The sequence below is a fragment of the Balaenoptera musculus genome, chromosome 13 (genome assembly GCF_009873245.2).
Source record: "Balaenoptera musculus isolate JJ_BM4_2016_0621 chromosome 13, mBalMus1.pri.v3, whole genome shotgun sequence".
NCBI lineage: Eukaryota > Metazoa > Chordata > Mammalia > Artiodactyla > Balaenopteridae > Balaenoptera > Balaenoptera musculus.
In genome coordinates this window covers 82,448,454-82,456,052 of record NC_045797.1, presented here as the reverse complement: position 1 = coordinate 82,456,052, position 7,599 = coordinate 82,448,454, and positions in this window count along the sequence as shown.

Genomic DNA, 7,599 nt, shown 5'->3' with positions numbered 1-7,599 from the left:
ACCTAACACAGGACTCCAGACCACGATTAACTGCTCCCCCTTTTCTTTCCAACTATAATGGTCCTTGTTGGGGGGGTGGGGGAAGAGAGAGAATATGACTTGCTTCCATTTTCAAGGTTTGCCCTGACAGATTGTAATCCGAGAACAAGCTGAGGGTTTATAATCCACAAAAAGGACTAGCTTGATGAAAGTGAGGTTGCTGTTGTGAAATTAGAAGCAACAGTTGAGACTTCATTCTGACCTAGTGATACCACCATAAATAAACTATTAATAGAATCATTTCAATTTTGTTTAGTAATTTTAGATCGCTGACAGGAAGGTCACATTGTTTTGCTCTCCAGGTGCTTGAAGCAAAGTTCTGGGGTTTTCTCAATAAACCCATAACGGTTTCTGTATGAAGAGAGCTGGCAGAATTTCAATAGAGTGTTGGGCATTCTTAACCATCGTTTGGAGGCATCACCTTGGCCATGTTCGTGGACGAGGTGGTAAGGGGCATCCAAATCTATGCATGAAGAGGAAGTGGTCCCAGAGTTAGATGGGCTGTATGAACCCAGTTGGACCACTTGATATTTTGAGGCTAAAGAATCTTTCAATTTCTCAGACTCTGGCAGGAGTAAGAGAATGTCCTGAATATTTATAAAATTCAATGACCTCTTTCATCGTTTAATTTCTGTTTAATTTCTGAACCTCAGTTTTCCAAGTCTTTCCAGAATGGAGAAGTGCCATCAGCTCCCCCTGCAGGTCTGAGTCTTTCCTGCCAGGGAATTCCTGGAGGTCCGCTGTGAAAATGGATTCAGGAGAGAGAATCAGTCATGTTTCACAGATGGAACACTTCAACTGGTTGGAATTGACCCATCTTTCTGCTGGGAGCTGCACATCCTGGGGAAGCAGCTGGGTCTGAGCCTATAAGAACATATATATGCCACAGGAGCACACAGACTCAAACAGGAATTCCAGGGCCCAGGTAGTGAGTTCCCTGAACAAAATGCATTTTTAAATATTCTCTTATCTCTTTCCTTTGCAAGCACCATGACCGTTTGGTAGATTCATCACAGCTAAAATTGCCTCTGTGAGAACCTTGGGCTAACAAGTGACATACGTACCCATGGCGTGTTAAGTCCACAAGTTTTTTTTCAAGAAGTTTTGGACTGTCCCAAATTTTAAATGTTAGTTTGCTGATCCATTCATTCATTCAATAAATATTGTGACAGGCATTCTTACACGTGACCGATATGTGACAGATCTTGTTTTAGGCACCTGGATAAAGTGAGGACCAAGACAGACTAATCCTGGCCTCATGGAGCTTAAGTACCAGTGTGGAAGACACACAATAAACAAGGACATGAACAAATGTATAATTTCATGCGGAGATAGAGCTATAAAGAAAATAAAACAGGATAAAGGGTTGGAGTGACTGGCGGGGTTTACTCTTTTCTAGAGAGTGGTCAAGCTCGGTTCAATCAGAACCCAGATAAAGTGGGTCAAGATGTGGGTGAAGAGCCTTGCAGCGGCGGAAACAGCAAGTACAAATGCCCAGGGGCAGGAATGAGCTTGGTGTGTGCCAGGAACAGCAGGAAGGCCTAGAATAGAGAGAGTTAAGGAGACAGTAATAGGAGATGGGGTCTAAGAAGTAGGGGAGTGGGCAGGATTCATTATGTAGGATCTTATAGACTATGGTGAGGGGTTGGGATTTATTGAGAGATGAGAAGCCATTGGAGTCCTGGGAGTAGTGGAGCAATGCGATCTGATTTATAGTTTGAAAACTTCACGCTGGCTACTGTGAGGAGGAAAGACTCAAGGAGAACACGTGTGGAGCCAGAGAATCTAGTCAGGTGGCCACTGTAGAAGCTTAATAAGAGGTGTTGGAGGCTCACTGTTAGTCATCGTAGTGGGAAGAAATGGATACATTCTGGATGTATTTTGAGGGTAGAGCCTTAGGACTTGCTGGTGAACTGGGTGCGGGAAGTGAGAGAAAGATATTAAGTATACTCCTGGGGTTTTGGTCTGGGCAGCTGGGCAATTAGCTGAGCTTGGTAGACTGGGGGTGGCACCCACTGGAGGCGGTGGGTGGAATCAGGAGTTCTGCTTGGACAAGTTAAGTTGAAGAAACTTCTTAGTCATCCATCTGGAGATGTCGAGGTGGCAGCTGGATACACGAGTCTGGAACACATGCTCAACGCAGGAATAACTGGGAGAAGCTATTTCTGGAAAGAGGAGCTCCGTTCTGCAAGATGTCGTGACACTGGGTTGGGAGGCTGCTCCTCTCCTGGGTCTCGGTTTTCTTATTTGTGAAATGGTGGGCTTGGCCGGTCTCTAAGCGTCCTTTCCGATAGGCAAGTGTAAAACAGAGCATTAGCTTTAAATTCAGGGAGCAGCAGCGTGGGTTAGGCTGCTGCAGTTGGGACATAAAACCAAAAAGAGGTATAAGACCCACAGCTTATCTTAGGAACTGGAATTGGAAATGCGTCTTTGCAAAGCAACCATAGCCGCTGCTTGTTTCGAAAGTGGGGGAAGGAAACACTTCAGCAGCACAGGGTGAACTTGCTCAAAGCAAAGCAGTGAAACATCCGGTATAAACAGGATCTGTGGGGAAGGGCAGTGAAGTGGTGCTGCCGTCACAGCCCCCCCGCTCCCCCCTTATCACCATGACCAGTACCATTGGACACCTGTGTCTGCGAGGGGCACTGCAGTTCAAGACAGAAAATGTCGAGAGGATTTCTGGTTTTGGTTTTTGCTTTATTTTTTCCCCATACTGTCCTAAATTGCCTGGATACAATTTCAGTTTAATTTTTGTCTCATTTTTCTGAAGGAGTCCTTAGTGTCATACAGCTTTACAAAGTGCTGTCACATCTCTCACCCCCTCGCTTGAACAGCAAAACGGTCCTGTGGGCTAGGAAGGTTATTATCTAATCTTGTTTCAGAGATGAAGAAACTGAAGGTCAGAGAGGTTAAGTAACATGTTCAAGACTGCAAAGACAATAGAGGGATGAACTTATTTTTGAACTCAGGCCTTACGGATCCCTAATTCTTTCCTCTTATCATTATTCCATTTGACTTTCCAAACTGAGAGGCTTGGTAAAGATTACTCGACCAAATTCCTGATACTGCTATGGCACAATTATTTAGTGCTTTCCTTTTTAGATTGGAATGAAATTTTAAATGACCTTGGTTTAGGTTTTCATGCTGCTTTATTAAGTTCTCCTTACATTGCTAATGTATCAAGACCTGTGACACAATTCTGAAATAGTTTTTTCTTAAGTACTTCAAATAGAACCATTAGGCAGTGCAGCAAGTTTAGAAGTATTGGGCTTTCTCTTCCATAATGATATTCAGCAGAAGGGAGGGAAGACCACAGCAATAGTAAGAGGGAAGATTTAAATATAAGTTCATGCATTTCAGTGCGTATGAGTTGTAGAATGAGACAGTCAGGTGATTCTGATCCAGAAGAACTCTACAATTTGTTGCGATTACTGTTGCTGCATAACAAATTATCCCCCAAATAAGATTAAAATAACCATTTACTACTCTCACCGATTCTGTGGTCAGGCATTTCAGCAAGGTAGTGGGATGGCTCTGGAGCCTCATGACGTCTGGAAAGGTGACTCAGCAGCTACGGGCTGGACACTAACATGTCTGGTGGTCGATCTAGCTGTTGGGTGGAACCTCAGATGGGGCTGTTGATTGGAGAATCCACGTGTGGCCTTTCCATGTGACTTGGGCTTCCTCACGGCGTGGAAACTTCTTACATGGAAACTCTGCTCCAAAAGTGAGTTTCCCAGAGAACAAGGAAGAAGCTGCATTGCCTTTTTAATTTAGCCTCAGAAGTCATGCGTCACCACTTTTTTACATCTTGTTGGTTACAAGCAAGTCACAAGCCTGCCTAGATTCAAGGGCAGGGGACATAGACCCTGTCTCTTGATGGAGGGGTGGCAAGGTCACATTGTAGGGGAACGTGTAGGATGGAAGATATTGTTGCAGCCACCTTTGGAAAAAAATTACCTGCCATTCTAGTGAGGATATGTTGTCTTTGGGTTTCACCAACAATAGTGAAGGGACAAACGTATCAACCAAACATCATTGAAGTATGGTTGGGTATACGGCTTATGGCCAATTACAGCTGATCAAGCTTGAATCGGTTCTCTCAACCAGCCAACCAGCCAACCCAGGAACCAACCTGTCTAAAGCAACACCTAATAAGTGGCAGACACTGAGCTAAGAGCCAAGGAAACAACAGTGAATCAAAAATGTGTCCATCCTCAAGGAGCTCCTGGATCTTAAACTTTATGTATGTAAAGCTAGCTGGGGTAGAATTTTCAAATACAGATCCCTGTCTCCCTTCCTCCATCCTAATTCAGTTTGTCAGTTCCATTGAGAGCCCAGGAATCCGCACTGTAACAAGCCCCTTGGGTGGTTCTGGGATAACAGAGGAGGGCACTTTGAGACTCATGGGTCCAGCAGAGCAAGCAGTTTTGTTCAGAGAGTGAGCTTCAAAATCATCCTTTTTGCCTGCTCTGCGAAAACTCCTCTGGGCCCTTTAAAAATATTTTACCAGCTGGCACAATATTAAGCTTTGTCAGTAGAGGGCGCTAGAGAGAGGTTGCAGGAGGAAAAAGGTTGTGCTTTCCGGTTCTGGTGTGCTTGCTGGGCAGGCTCCTGCAGTTTGCAGCTTCTCCAGCATAAGGCTCCTGCAGCATGTGCAGCTTCCCCAGAGTCTGGCTCCTACAGGGCACAGTGGCCAGCAGCACCTAGTAGCCAGCAGTTTTCCCGGGCAGCCCCTCTGGGGCAGCTTTGTAGCAGAGAGCCTCTAGAGAGACACCTCCTGTGAACAGCTTTCCCCGGGGAACTAAGAGGGTGATTTCTGACAAATTCCAGAGTGCAGATTTCCAGTGAGTTCCACAGTACCACAGTGACTTCTGTGCTATCCAGTGGGCCAAGGCTGGCCCTACCCTATGATCTGGATCTCAGCCCTGGGGGTGGATGGGGTCTGTACCTTGGACTCTTGTCTCAGTCCTAGGTGGAACGACTGCTCCTTGTATCTGCTATTCCTGTATTCTTTAGCATTTTCTTTACTTCTTTTTAGCCAATCCTTTGTTACTCCAATCTCCTGTTATAGTTAATAATTCTTTATATTAAACTCTGCTTTTTCAAATTACTATGTGGTTCCTCATACAGTTGTCCGACAAATAGTTACTCCCTTTCCATCAATCTCTATGGGGGAAATGTATTTTCCTGCCCCACTGATGTTGGGCTTGGTTGGCCATATGACCTGCTTTGGCCAATAGATATGGGCAGAAACCTTGTGTTTAAGAGGCATCGCATGTTTCTACCTGTACCAGGTGGCCAGCACCATCCCTCCAGCCTGGGTTCCTAAACGAGACTGTCCAATCCACAGACCTGTGAGCTTGAGGATCAATTATTAACATTTTAAGCCACCGAGATTGGGGGTGGGTGGGTGGGGAAATTGTTATACAGCATTATTGTGGCAATAATAAACTATTTCAGGGGTAGCTGCTGCAAATACCAGGTAGGACATGTGGAAGAATTCATTCATTTGTCCCCTCAAAATTCTGCCTCGTGTATTTGATGATTTCTTTTCATATTTATAATGGCACAAAGTGAAAATAATGCACACTTCACATTTTATCTAAAATGTTTTGCAGTTCTATATAGAGGTGTTTACATTTCACTTTATCATTTTCAACTCATCTACTTAAAATATTGAGTAAAGAATGCTATCAATGCTTTCACTTTGCAAGTCATGGTTTTACGTAGTGTATACCCCATAATCTGCACAGGAAAGGGAGAGTCGGAAAACTTGAATCCTCTCTTTCAGATCTTTCCACTATGTGTACTGGTCATAGCGATTTCTAGAAGAAAGGTCTTGATACTACTGCCAAATTGTAGCTTCATAAACATATGCCGAGTGAGCTGTTTTCCCCGGGGACGGCTCATCCAGTTGACGTCATCCTACACGGTGAGCTGCTAAAGATACCACGGTCTCAGGGCTGATGCCAAGCGGCTATGAGAATTCTACACAGCTGATAGCTTGCTCTGAGTCCCAAATTGGAAACATGAGCTTTGCCCACGTAAGAGGTTCCAACTAACTTGACAAATGAATCCTCCAATGCTCCTAATGATCACTTGTTTAAAAAAGCTCAAGTGATTTTTTCATTGTCTCAACTGCTGTGGAAGGTTGCCTATCACCAAAAGAAAAAAAAAAAACAAAAATCAAGTGGGATATTTCCTAAGGCAGGGTAGAAAGAACAACATATCAAAAAGGACAGGAAGTTCCACTGCTGAAAAAAAAAAAATAGATGGAGATTCCTGATCAAGGAGCCACATTTTTAGGAAAGTGAGCTGTACTGTTTTATTTTTAAAATGAGATGCCATAAATGACACACACTTTACAGCAGGCATTCTGTGTACTAACCTCTCCCCTGGTTTCATTTATTTTTTCTACCCTTATTTGCCCTTTGCCCCAATTTCCTTAACTCTTTTTTTTTAAATCCTGTATTGCATGTTTTTATAAGATGTTGGAACGTTAATACAATGTAAGGTGCTAATAAGTAAAAATGTCATATTTCAAAGTATTAATAACTATAAATTTCTTGTGACAGATTATTTTAGGTGAGTCTGCTTAAAATAGCTCAAATCAAATTCCCTAATTGAATATAAAATAAATATTCCAGATTTCTGAAATCAAGAGCTAAGCAGTTACCTCAGAATACATATGCATTTATATATATTCAGATATATATTGATTTCAGATCATATATATATATATATATATATATATATATATAGAATGAGACTTTAACACAAACTTTCAGCTACAGTTCCAGGGGTTCACTGCCCAGCTAAAATAGCCTTATTAGTGAATTATGACACCAAACTCAAAAACCAGCCCTACTGCTTTAGTCAGATTGCTTCTTTTCACCTGGTATCATTATACTGTATGTTTTCATACCCGTATGTACTGGTCAAGGGAAAAAAGAATTAATCAATAGTCGAAGAAATGGAACCAGGTAGTAGTATGGTTGTCGCAATATGGTCGCAAGTTAACACTTGCCCCAACTTCTAAAGAGCTGTCCAAAAATTAAGACATTTTCTCACGGCTACAGCATGAACGAAAAGAATGTTAGAGCCTCAAAACACATAGCCTAGCAAGGGAGTCACCTCTGTCTCTAAAGGGAGTCTGGGACTGTGAATTCTGCTGTCTCGGGTCCAACTCCTGGTTCTCATATTAACTAGCAGTGTACCCCTAGGCAGGGAGGAGCCCTGCCCAGTGTAGCCCTGGGCAACTTACCCTCTCAAGCCCCAGCTCTCTCATTTCTAAAATGAGGGTAATGATACCTATCTGACAAGATAATGTGACGATTCAACTATTTATATCTCTTACGCCAGTGACTGGCATGTGACAAGGGCTCAATAAAAGTAGTCATTATTATGCCTAGATAATAATTAAAACAGTCATGAAATGTAAAATGATTCATAAAAGCACAACAGATCTAGATGTAGCTGAAATTGCTACAATTCACTGCCCAAACAAGATTCAACTTTTACCTGCAACCCAATTTTCCTTCTGCACCAAATTAAATA